The following is a 13,005-nucleotide window of genomic DNA, read 5'->3' as shown; positions in this document are numbered from 1 at the left end:
CTGGGACTACTCGGACGTGGCCGACCTCGGGACCTTCCTTGCTTGCCTCGACATCAGTATCTTCCTGCTCCGCAAAGGGGCAGATGGTATCGTGGCATGTCAAAACCTCCATCGACGTGGATGTACCGAGATGTATCGGCATGTCACAATACCGCCTTGGCCCCTAGGGATGGCCCTAGTTTTGCTTTCACGTTCCTCAGTGACGGCTCCGAGACCTGGACAAACGACTCGGTTTGGGAGGCTCTCAGGGAGCAGACGCATGCTCAGATTTGTTCCTGGATAGGCCCGTCTGGTGGGCAGCTTCTCGAGACTCAGTGGTCCGAGGGTGACGTGCGCCTGTGGTGGCGTTGCGCCGCCAAACGATTCAGACTGATTGTGATCCTCAGGCCCCCCCTGTCTTGGCCCCTCCCCCAAGATGTCAGAGCCTGGACGCCTCAGAAACTCCGTGCTTTCTACGGGATGTCCACCTCAGAGATCTCGAGCTGGCTAGAGAAAGCCTTTGTTCATGGTACCAAAGGCCTCTCGCCTTTGCTGAAGGTGTTGAAGGACGGGCAGGACGACCCTGCCTCCCCCTCCAAATCTTCCCATAAGCGCCAGCGCCTCTCCTCCGAAGTGTCAGCTTCTTCTTTGACCTCGACCGCGAGCAGACAGTTGTTCGCTGCCTCCCAGTCCTCACCATGAGCCTACACCTCGTATCCTGGAATGTGAACGGGTTTCACTCTTCTGGCACCCGTGGTCCCAGGAAGCTCATTCTGAGACAGGAACTTCAGCCAGAAGTGATAGGACGTGTGGATGTACTTCTGCTACAGGAACACAAGCTTTCGGTGGCTCACTCCCGTAGATGTGGGAAGATCCTCACTGGTCGCTCTCACACTTATTGGGAGCCCTCGATCGGCGCACTGGGGAGGAGTGGTGGTGTCTGTACTTCCGTGGGAGAGCAGCTAGCCCAGGGAGTTTTCGATCATGGCACGTTGATTCCAGGTCGTGCCCTTTGGGTAGGCCTGGAATTAGAGGGCTCCAGAGTTGGAATCCTCAACATTTATGCCCCCACAGATCTCCGTTGTAGAGCCACCTTCTGGAGGACACTTACAGGGATTCTCCCAGACATGGATTCCTGGATTGTTGGAGGTGACTTCAACAATTTCGAGACCTTGGAGGACCAGCAGGGCAGAGGACCGGAGTTTACAGGTATGGCTCAGGCAGAGCAGTCCGCTTGGGACTCTTTTATCTTTGCGACAGGAGGAAGGGACTGTAGGCGAGACCCGTCCTTCCGGCGTTGGCACGGGAGCTTGGACTTCTCGTGGGGTTTCCGCAGGGAAGGAGGCAGACTCCTGGAGAGGCTGGACAAATTCTATGTTAGTGATTGGGCCATCAGCAGAGGCGGTCAGGCCGGTATAGTTCCAGGGACGACACTCTCCGACCATGCGCCGGTGCTCTTATCATTAGATTCGGCAGCTCAGACCCTTCCCCCCCGCTCATGCCGGATTCCCAATTCCATTTTCTCGAGGAAGGACGTGCGCAGCAGTATTTGCGATCTTTGGGACAGAGACTGGGGCAAGTGCGAGGACTTGGTTGATTCAGTGGCGCAGGCGTTGCAAGAGTCCAGCCAGATCTGCCAGCTCGCAGCCCTACAGGTTCGACAGGAGTGGTGGGGTAGAGAGAGAGCCCTTCGGAGAGACCTCGCCTCCATTCAGCGGCTCCAGCAGGCATCCCCGGGCTCGGAGGAGCTTCGGATCCAGGCCCTTTGAGCCAGAGCCCTTCTTGAGGAGACACTCCAGCGTCGCTCAGAGTTTTCCTATCACGCCTCTCTCTCCTTCTGGGCTCGGAAGGGTGACCTGATGTGCAGGGAGTTCTTCAGGACACATGGCCAGAGAGCTGCAGGTGATCAGCTTCGGAGTCTCGAGACAGCGTCGGGACACATTGTCACGAATCCGGGAGAGGTCTTGGGACTGGCCACTGACTTTTATAGGACCCTTTTTCAGCAGGAGCCACTTGCTCCTCGCACTCGTCGTGCCCGCGAGGAGGTGTGGAGACACACTCCTTCCTTGGTCCAGCCTAGCATGCAGGCGACGCTCTTGGCACCGTTTACCACGGATGAGATGCTGGAGGCCTTGATGGCCATCGATGATGCCCAGGTGAGGATGGGCTATCCCGGGCATTCTTCACCTCCTTCTGAGACCAGATCCATCAGCCCCTCTTAGCAGCTTTTCAGAGGATTTTCAGCAGCGGTTATATGCCAGAGAGCCTCTCCTCGGGACTGATTTGCCTCATCCCGAAGGGAGGAGATAGACACGAGATCCATCAGTGGCGCCCGATCACTCTCCTTACCACTGCCTACAAAATCCTAGCCAAGATGATCAGCGCCAGAGTCCGGCCTCTACTTCCAGACATCATTCACGACACTCAGACAGGCTTTGTTCAGGATCGCAGTATTCTGGACAATGTCTTCACCTTTTCAGAGGCGGCAGAGTGGGCTCAGCACAGCGGATCACACCTAGCCATCCTACTTCTCGACTTTGAGAAGACCTACGATCGGGTGGACTGGTCCTTCCTGGAGGGGACTCTGGAGCGGCTAGGTTTCCCAGCAGGTTTGATTCAGGGCATTTCAGCATTGTACAGGACAGCCTCTAGCAGAGTCATCATTGGAGGCAAGTTGGGAGAGCGTTTTGGCTTGGAGAGATCAGTGCGTCAGGGCTGCCCAGGCGAGACGCACGGAGATCGACGGCGCGATCCCAGCTGATTGGTTGGTTCCACCGGAGCCTCAGATCCTCATGCCTGGTGACGACCGTTGGCTGGGACAGTTCACCCCCCGCGGCATCCCATTGGTGGTCGCAGGACGTATGGTCGACTCCTCTATTTCTTTCTTCGCGGTTATGGGGGATGGACGACTCAGGAGAGAGGATACACTCATCGACCCCCTACTCCCATGGCAGAGGGTTCGGATCGTAGGCCTTTTGGGGAAGGTCTGGCGTACCGACCCTAGCATTGAGCAAGATCAGCTGCAGCTTTGGCGACTCTGGCTCTGGGAGGGGCGGGCCTTGTCAGAGCCTTGAGTGGGACCCAGGAGAGTGGAGCTGGCCAGAGCCTGTGACAGGACAGGGACCGACCTCCTTCTTCGCCTACAGCACGACTTTGGGCAGGCGAGTTCTTGGGAGGATGCAGAGTCGCCCCCCCACCCAGCGGCCTAGCTGGTATGCACAGGGTATCTCCAGATTCTTTTTGCAGGCCTTCTGGAAGGCCTTGTGGGAGAGCTGGCGGCCGCGGAAGATCTCCTACTTCCTGTGGCTTCTCGCCCACAAAGGTCTTTCGGTGGGGAGCTGGTTGAGACAGATAGGCCAGGACAGACGATGTCAGATCTGCCGTGTGGTTGAGGAGTCACCAAAGCACTGCCTGTGGAGCTGCACTCGCGCCCAGGAAGTGTGAAGGTGGACTTTCGGGATTCTCACTCGCGCAGCACCAGAGCTAGGCTTGATCACGTGGGGCGCGTTCTGTTGGTGCAGCACCGCACCTGGTCTACATCACTTCTTCGAGGCATGCCAGCAGGACCCCACTTTCCTTATCACGCAGGGTACATTGGGGCTGCTCGAGGGTATCCCGCAGCACTTGGCAGAGGCGGATACAGGAGTTCAGGAGAGGCAGCCAGTCTGGGAGATTATCAGCAGCATAGCAGGGTGGCACATTTGGACCTCGCGTTGCGCGCAGATCCTCGGTGGCACCTCCTTATCGACTGCCCAGGTCATGACTGATATTTGGCGCGAGATTATTCATACCCTCAGAGGCCAGTGGGACCAGATTCAGGGAGATTCCCGGTCCGGTCAAGAGAAGCGGAGACGCTTCCTTCGGGCTTGGAACACTCAGGGCCTCTTCTTCGAGCAGACCTCGCAGGGCCTTCGGTGGTGCTACTCACCACCCCGATGGCTGTTCATTCACACTCGCTTTATCCCGACGTAAGAGAGTGATTTATTGTGTTACCTTTTAGGGCTGTGTCCGATTTGTGTACGCAGCCCATCAGCTACAAGCTGACCTTTTGTATCTTGTTCTCGAAGTAATATAATTAGCACTGTTTTTTCGGCAAAAATACATTGCTACATATGGTGAATGCTGCATGGCAAAATCAGAAAATGCCAGACACATGGAAGAGAGGTCTTGTTAAACTCCTTCCAAAAAAGCAAATTTGTGAGTCTTTGGCAGACTGGAGACCTATCACTCTTATGCCAGTCATTTACACCCGCGTAGGCATATCACAGATAACATTGCTAATGCCTATGTTGGAATTGAATATGCCAAATACACGCAGCAGGATGTTTTGTTATTGCAAGTTGATATTGCCAAAGCCTTTGATACTGTTCAGTGGGATTTTATTTCATCGACTATGCAAGCATTGGGATTTGGCACAAAAAAGCAGCAACTCATCACTTGGCTATAGTAAAGCTGCCTGCATACTTTCAGGGGATATTTCTCCATCCTGGACTCTTGGTTGTTCTGTTAGGCAAGGATGTCCCTTAAGTGCTTTACTTTTTGCCATAGCCACTCATCCAATGCTTCAATATCTGGACCACCTTTTGGACACTGACCAGTTGCACGGCTTGGAGATTCTTGGCAATCATAGCATGATCGCTCAGGCATATGCTGATGATTCATTCTTTACTCCAAAAAATACTCGGGCTGATCTGTCCATGCTTATGCAGGCTCTTTCTACATATGGATTGGCTGCTGGTCTTCGGGTAAATTTTCAGAAATCAAAATTGTTGCCATTGCATGCACAAGAATGGCACAGCCTTCTGTGGCCTGGGGAAATTGTCCCCGCTTCTCAATTCATTCGACATCTCGGTTATCCTTTAGGTTGGGGACCCACTCGTTCCCAACAAACTGATTGGGTGCTAACAAAGTTAAGGGAAAAACTTGAATATTGGAAGCTTGCAACTTGGCCATTACATGTTCGTTTGCGAATTACACAATCCATTTTGATAGCATACATACAATTTTATCTGCCCCTCACTATGTTCACTAAGGCAGATTTGGTTTCCTTTATGTCAGCTATCATGGAAATTTTCTGGTGTTCAAAAAATGGCAAGAAAAGTCTCAGATTACTCTCTATGCATCGTCTCTGTTCTCCAAAAATGCACGGGAGTCTGAACATTCTCAATATTCAAATGCATTTACTTGCTCACAGAGGGAAAATGATGATGCAGTTTATGCAAGGAGATCAGCCTTGGGCTTTCATGATCCTCTCTCTCTTGTTACATATTCATACCTCTGCCTTTGGGCATTGGCAGCCTACTCAGTGGGATTTCTTATTTGGCTCTATCCAAGGCAAGACCAGAGGCAACCCTTTTGTCTGTCGCCTGCTTCTTGATTGGAAACATATCTTATCCCACTTGGAATGGCATGGCAGAGATTCTCTGTCGGGAAACTCTTTGAGGGTTGAGAATATTTTTTGGTCTAAAGTATTCCACCCTCCTTTGGCCATACAAGAACCCAGACGTTCTTATTTTCTCTCCTTCAAAGGCATTTCATCTGTGGCGGATGTACTTTAGGATGATGGCACAATTTTATCCTTTTCTATGGCTACTAGCAAATACGGCTTGGGAGCTCATTATCGTCCTTTATGGCATAGGATTTCAGCAATGCTTCAACTGTACTTACCGGTACCTCATTTGGAACTTCAGAATAGGCTTGAGGATTGGATTTTACGCTCTTCTTCCTCATACGCCCGGCCCTTGAAGCTCTCACATATCACAGTGTCATCTCTGTACAAAGTGTTATCACCTCCGCCTTGGATTTCTCACAGAGCAAATACTGTTTGGCATATGGATCGCCCAATGAAGTGGTGGAGAAAAAGGCTGCGTCTCCTTTGGCATTACAAAGTCCCTCTTTGGCAACAGCTTTTCCTTTGGCGAGTTCTCCTTGGCATTTTTCCATCTGGCCAGTTACTCGCACACAGACATATTGCTCCGGCTGTTTGTCACAGATGCCAGCACTCTACTGAATCTGTGCTTCACATTTTTTGGTTCTGTCCACATACTTGTGATTTCATCGCTCTCATCCGACAGAGGCTTCGAGCGAGATTTCCTACTGTTACTTTTGGCAGATTTTTCTGGTTGTTTGGTTTTCATCCAGCGAGACAGGGTTTTGATTTATTTTTTGTATGGGTGCGCTACTGGACACTATGGACTTATATGGATGGACAGAAATCATAGAGTCTTTGGTGATCCACTATTTTCATCCTTTCTTTTTTTCAAACGATCTCTGCAGCAATCATTCTATGATTGTGTTCAGACTCGTTTGATTGATCAGGATGTGTATACAGCTTATACTAAGATCTTTAGTTGAGTAGTAGTTACTTCGTTTTTCAAGTAACTATGAATGTAATTATTTTACAGCAATAAAAGATTTCTTCTCACAAAAAAGTGTGTGTGTGTGTGCAAGCGTGCTTACATTCCTAGCTTTCTTCTTTGCAAAAAGAAGAACCAGTACTAAAATCCAATACAATCAGCAGCTCTCCTTTAGGGTGCCCAGAGAAACCAGCCCTCTGTGGTATACTTCCCACGGCTACAGCTGGAGCTAACTCTAGGAGCCAATTGGGGGGCACAAAACAAACAATGAACTCCTTGGATCAGAGAAAGAGTGAAAAGTTGCAGTGTTGCAAATCACTTGCAATGCTTTGAAGCCTGCTCACGTGGAGGGCTCAGTAGGCCATCTAGATGTGATTGGAGTCCAATCTCTAGCAAGTAAGAGGTCACTATGTGGGTACCAAAGTGAAACGCCCCCACCATGTCAAGTAATGTCTCACCTTGGTGGGGTACAACTTCAAGCGAAAGTCCTTAAAACCATGTCAAGTAATGTCTGACCTTGATGGGGTACAACACCAAGCCAAAGTCCTCAAAACCACAGGACAATCCCACCCTAACCATATATCGAATCCAAGATCATAGGTTGGCTAGCCTTCACCCTAGGCAATCCAGTCTTAGTTAGGCCCTAGTTAGTTTATTGATGGACACAACACAAAGTGACCAAGTCCCTCCCTCTCCATATAAATAAGGGAGCGACTCTCCACCTTAAACTAGAAGACTTGCTAGCACTCTGTTAGCCAAATATGATGCTCTAGATAAACAAGTGGCATTCACTAAACTAAGAAACCATGATCCTGAGCGTATGACTCCAAATCCACTAGGCCACTTGACGGATCTAGAAGCGGTGCCCAGATAGTATTGACGTGTGAGGGCTATATTTTGCAAAACATTGGAATTTATTCTAGAGGTCCCATGTTACCTTGATTCCCATTTGCCTCCACTCAACTTTAATCCCAATGAAAGGGTCGATGCTCAGATTACAAGCCGACTCTATCAAAGAGTGATCACTCCTTATGAGGCCCTTTTTGAGTCCAAAATTCCCCTAATGCTTCGCCCAAAGGTTTACCCATCATGCCTATGGCTTTATCATTCTCCTTCTTCCATACATGCTTCTTGGCTTTGCCAGTTGAAGGTTCTTCCTCAACACCAGAGACCATTCCCCACAGACTTTTTTGCATAAACCACAGCCTCATCGACAGCTGCTAGCTCACAAAATTTCACCCAGTAAACTTCACGATGGATGCCTCAGCCTTCTTCAAATCCACTTATTTGTAGTAGAACACCCAGATAGTCCTGAAATCATGCCTCAGCTACTAGCATGTCCAGACCAGTTCTATGTCGTCGACACCGCTTACTTCTAACTCTTCTCAACTCTTTGGAAACACCAGGAAGCGACTCTCAGGTCGTCTCATAAATCCTCTTGACATGCGTTACTGCAAGTTTTAAAGATAGACATGCATGCACTTTGTTTGCTTACCACACTTAAGCCTACGTCTCTCACCGGAACACGACTCGATGTCCTAAGCTACAAATATACTACAATCGACAACCCCGATATATCTGTAGGTGACAAAAAGCCTCGGAACCCTGCATACTGAGAAAACCCTGCTCTTCCTACGAAAGCCTTAGGAAAGAGCCAACAATAGGTGCCATCTTGTCCCTGTCTGCTATCAATGTTTCTAATTGTTAGTAATGGTTGTTCCGCTTTGGGACAGCTATGATTCTACATTCTTCTTAATAGGGACCCCCAGCGAGGAAAAAATGAAAAAGTGTGGCAAGGGGGAGGGGAGTGGTATAAAAGTTATGTGCCGATTAACGTCGATTAAGGTTTTTGAGTGCGCGAGAGAGAGTCTCTAGAAGCTGCCCAAGAGGAAGTCTCTAGAAATCACGCCAGGTCTATAGATACCAAGTCCTGGGAGATAGAGGAGGGAGAGGGAGAGGAGAGGGTGGAGAGGTAGAGGGCTGAGTGGAGAGAGAGAAGAGGGAGCGGCTGGAGAGGCAGCCGCATAGGAGAGGGAGAGGCAGGAGAGGGGGCTGGGCAAAGGGAGAGAGGACGTGAGCAGAGAAGGGGAGCAAGGGAGTGGAGACCGTGAGCAAAGAGATGGAGCAGAGAGAAGGAGAGAAGGAGATGGAGCACAGAAGCATGAAATTTGCGATCAAATAGAACCCCTGCCGAAATCTTATGGACAAACTTGAATCCAACATCTTAAACTTTACCAGTATGTTTTGCACATCAATATACGTAAATTTTAACACTCTAATGTAACCTATCAATCCCCAATGGCTTCTGTGTATCTGCTGACAAGGTTGAAATCTCAATCAAAGACTACTAATAAGCAAACCAAAGCTACATTAAAAAGATCAAAATTGGTCCTACCTGAAGCAAAGTGATGATATTAGCACACGGAAAGTCGTATGTCGAAAGCGCTGCTTTGTTAAACAGCAAGGGAGTGGAGACCGTGAGCAGAGAGAAGCAGAGTGGAGGCCTGAGCAGAGAAGGGGAGGAGAGAGAAGTGGAGTGGAGAGGCGTGAGCAGAGAGGCACAGAGGGAGAGATGGGAGACAGGGAGTTAGCTTAGGTTCATTAACATAATTAATCGATTGAGGAGCGAGATACAAACTAATTAATTGAATTTAATTTTGGAGAGCAATTAGGAGTTACCCCCCTTTTAAAAAATAGATAAAAGTATAGAAGCAGATATATACTATATACATACACTTTTTTTTTGGGGGGGGTGTTGTCGCTTTTATATTACAAGATGAGCATCCCAAAGCCAGGATATGCTCAAAATACATCAAGCAAAGATGTCTATATAGATACACTTTTTTTTTGGTAATATCCAGTGCTGTATTTATATGCTCATAAATTTACAAGATGGGAAGTCTCCAAAATAGAGAGCATCCCAAAGATCAGAAACATAAAAAGAAAAGCTCTATGGAAGAAGCATCTATATCACCCTCATGGCAGGCATCATATAAGGATTGCCGCAATGAGGCTCGGAAAGATTCATATGACTTGTGAATCTACCGACCCAAGTATGCCAAATTATGCTCACTCTAGATTGTCGAAAGAGCCCAATATCTCACCCAAGAGAGAAATAGTGAGTATTGAGACAAAGACCTCATAAATCTGCCAAACAGCCAGAAATGTTTCCCAAATCTGTGACTCGGGAAACGGAGTCGAAGATGATCTGAAATTCTTCCGAGGAGGTTCCTAGAACACTGGCAGTGCCAAAGCAAATGAGGGACAGTCTCTAAAGGAGCCTAACATAGGAGCCTAGCATCGTAAACATATGGATGGTGCAATGCGACGATTGGCAAGTGTGACTCCCACTGACAATGTGCCTGTCATGCATCTCCAAAGAAAAAGTCTTTGTTTCAAAGGCATTTTACACTTCCATAATATCTGGAGATTCTTCCGCCACCATGAGAGGGGCTTCCTGATATGCCACAGAGTATTAGCATATTGCTGAATCCATGGAGCAAGCTGAAGAAGCCTGTAGGCTTTGATGGAGGTCAAGGCAGGTAGAGGAACATAATGAGAGCATGTAGTAGAGGGTTGCAATTGCCAATCCATAAGCCTGTCTGTGTCAGCCACAGGGGGAACAGGTAGAAAAGGATGTAACAAATCAGCAAATTTCTTCCATATCGACCTATGGTGCATTCCCAATGCATAGGAAGCAGTGGCCTGAGGAAAAGATAAGACATAGCCCTGATTATCTACTACATCATGTGTATATCTAATTCCCAATTTCATGAGATTGTATGCTCGAACAGGTTCCTGTAAAGCTAGTGGAATGTCAAAGATGGCACTCCAATGAATACTTTCTTTCCTCATTGAGTTTGTCCCCAAGCAATTGTCAGGAGCCCATTTGACCTTAGAAAGTACTTGTTTCCAGTCAAGTATCAGAGCAGTAGAGAAAGGACAGCCAGGTATCTTCCCTACAAATCTCCCAATGACAACCTCCCAATGATCTGTAGTCCAATGACCATAAGCAGAAGTCCTCATGTTGACACACATGGATGCTATCATACAAGTCCATGGCTGTTGTTGGCAGAAAAAAGTATGGAGCATATTCGCCTTCCTTGCAAGTACATGATATCTTACATTAAGGATATTAAGTCCACCATGCATCCTAGGAGAGCACACCATTTCCATTTTCATTAATCTCAATGCTTTCACAGCAGTTTTTGTCCTCCATAACATTTCCATAGCTTGAGACATAAAGGCTGAAATATCTCTAGATGACCAATGTAGCAAAGGCAAAAAGAACTAAACATAGGACATTACAATGGACTGTACTAGACATGAAGTGGCCAAGTAGAAATTTTCCAGTATTCCAGTTTATGTTGAAGTCTTTGGAAGATCCATTTTAATTGCTACTTTCTGGTGATATGCCATCCTATAGGATATCCCAAATGTCTGACCACATTGTTTCAAGGGAAGCAATTTGGATTTGTCAAAATTGACATGCAATCCCGCTGCCAATCCATACAATGATAGAGTGGTCATAAGCATGTGAACTTCCTTGGGAGAATTATGTGGCATAAAGAAGGAATCATCAGCATATGCTTGTGCCAAAAAAGATGCAGCCCCACGGATTTTAAGACCAGTCATCTGTCCTGTGTTTGTAAGATGATCAAGATACATTGAGAGGGGATGGGTCGCAATGGCATAGAAGAGAGCACTAAGAGGGCAGCCCTGTCTAACTGATCTACCCAATGTCCATGACCGAGATAGATAACCCCCAAGAATGCACTGAGAAGTAGAGCCAGAATAAAGCCAGTAAACTGCATTTGCTATCTTTGGACCAAAGCCCAACTTTGTCATGATTTGAGAGATAAAATCCCATTGAACAGTGTCAAATGCCTTAGCAATGTCTACCTACTATATGAGCACATCTTGATGCGAGTACTTGGCATATTCAATTGCAATCGATACATTGGAGATATTGTCATGGATTTGTCTTCGCGGCACAAACCTATAATGATGAGGATGAAGGCCCGCATTCAATATCTCGTGAAGCCTATACACAATCATTTTGGCAATGAGTTTGTAAACTACAGGCATCAAAGTAATAGGCCTCCAATCTGACATATGGTCACACATGTTTTTTGGGCACAAGTTTGACTATGCCATGCTTCCAAGAGTGCGGTAACTGATTTTCTTGCCAGGCAACATTGATCATTTGCAAGAGGATATCTTTCAAATCATCCCAAAAAGAAATATAAAATTCCACCGTAAGGCCATCCCAGCCAAGGGGACTTGTATTTGCTGAGGTGAAACAATGCATTATCAAGTTCTGTATCAGTAAAAGGCCTCTCCAAGGTAAGAGCATCATCCATTTCCACTATTTCAGAAACATATTGGAGGAATTCAGTCCTTGCATCAGTCATTTGATTTGATGGGGAACCAGGAGCAGAGAACAATTTCTGGAAATAATTTTGGCATTCATCTTGGAGATCAGAGAAAGAGTGCGTCCAAGAGCCATCTAGCTTCCTTACCCTTAGACATGAGTTTTTCTTTCGAGTAGCATGCAGGCCCTGGAAAAAGGCTTTTGATGAGCAGCCCTTATCCATGAGGGGTTTCATTCTTGCTCTAATCTGCCATTTGTGCAATTTTCTCTGATCATTAGCAGTCAATTTAATCCGAGCATGTGAAAGGGAATCGTTTTCTGATTCAGAGAGAGGCCTCAAATGTGAAAATTCAGTCAATTGTTGTGCTGTCCTTTTTGCCCATTTGACCTCATTCCTCCATTTAGTCATATGCCAGTTTCCATACTCCCTTATGACATTCTGTATACGAGAGACAAGGCTGTCCCAAGCATAATCCATGTCCTCTTGGGCATGCAAAGGTAAGGGATGAATTGCTAGTCTGATCATTTGCTGAAAATAGCAATGTCGGAAATAAGCCTGATTAACATGTAATAATCTACTGGAAAGGGGTAGCAAATCATCCAATGGCATACCAAGGTGCAGATTCATCCATAATGGGGCATGATCTGACAAGCCCAATGAGAAATCTACAAGGAAATGAGGGCTAAAATCTGCATATTGTTGTGGGTAGAACAAATACCATCTGTCAAGCCTTGCCCAGTATGTAGTAAGTGCATTGTGATGAAAAGTATATCCAGGCACTGACCCTTGGAGGAGCAGCCATAAATCTTCAGCCTGCATAGAAAGAAGCATGCTATCCCATTTCTGCCTTTCCAATGATAGCATATGAGATCTTGAAGTGGTGTTATCTCTTTGCAGAGGGGAATTCTTAAAATCTCCACAGATGAATGCATTAGATCTCCATGGATATTTGCTTAAAGAATCCCATAAAGAAGCCCTCATGGCAGAGGTTTGGGAGGCATAGACTGATGCAAACTCAAGAATATCACCATTGACATTACATTGTATGACCATCCATCTGCCACTACTGTCATTGAAGGCTAACTGAGGCTCCAGCTCATGTCTAACCAGTATGCATACACCTGAGTAGGTGGTGGTACCAGCATAGTATATGTCATAGCCGGCAAAATAATCATGATGACCAACCTTAGAGTGTTGATTATGCTCTTGCAAACACACAATATCTGGCTGCATTTTATGTACATAATTCCATAAAAGCCTCCACTTTGAGACATTGCAGAGGCTCTGTACATTGT

The 13,005-nt window shown here is 47.1% G+C and overlaps 1 protein-coding gene across 1 annotated transcript in view; it reads right to left on the bottom strand.

Annotated features, from left to right (window-relative positions):
• The window catches only part of ATM (Serine/Threonine-kinase ATM-like protein), a 312,761-nt gene that overhangs the window by 273,454 nt on the left and 26,302 nt on the right, over positions 1-13,005 (bottom strand). The gene's annotated exons all lie outside the window — the stretch shown is intronic.

This window comes from Dipteris shenzhenensis, chromosome 18 (genome assembly GCF_047967505.1).
Source record: "Dipteris shenzhenensis isolate YYH24624 ecotype China chromosome 18, Dip_SZ_1.0, whole genome shotgun sequence".
NCBI lineage: Eukaryota > Viridiplantae > Streptophyta > Polypodiopsida > Gleicheniales > Dipteridaceae > Dipteris > Dipteris shenzhenensis.
The sequence above is the reverse complement of the archived record's forward strand: the minus strand, read 5'-3'. Positions and strand labels throughout refer to the sequence as shown.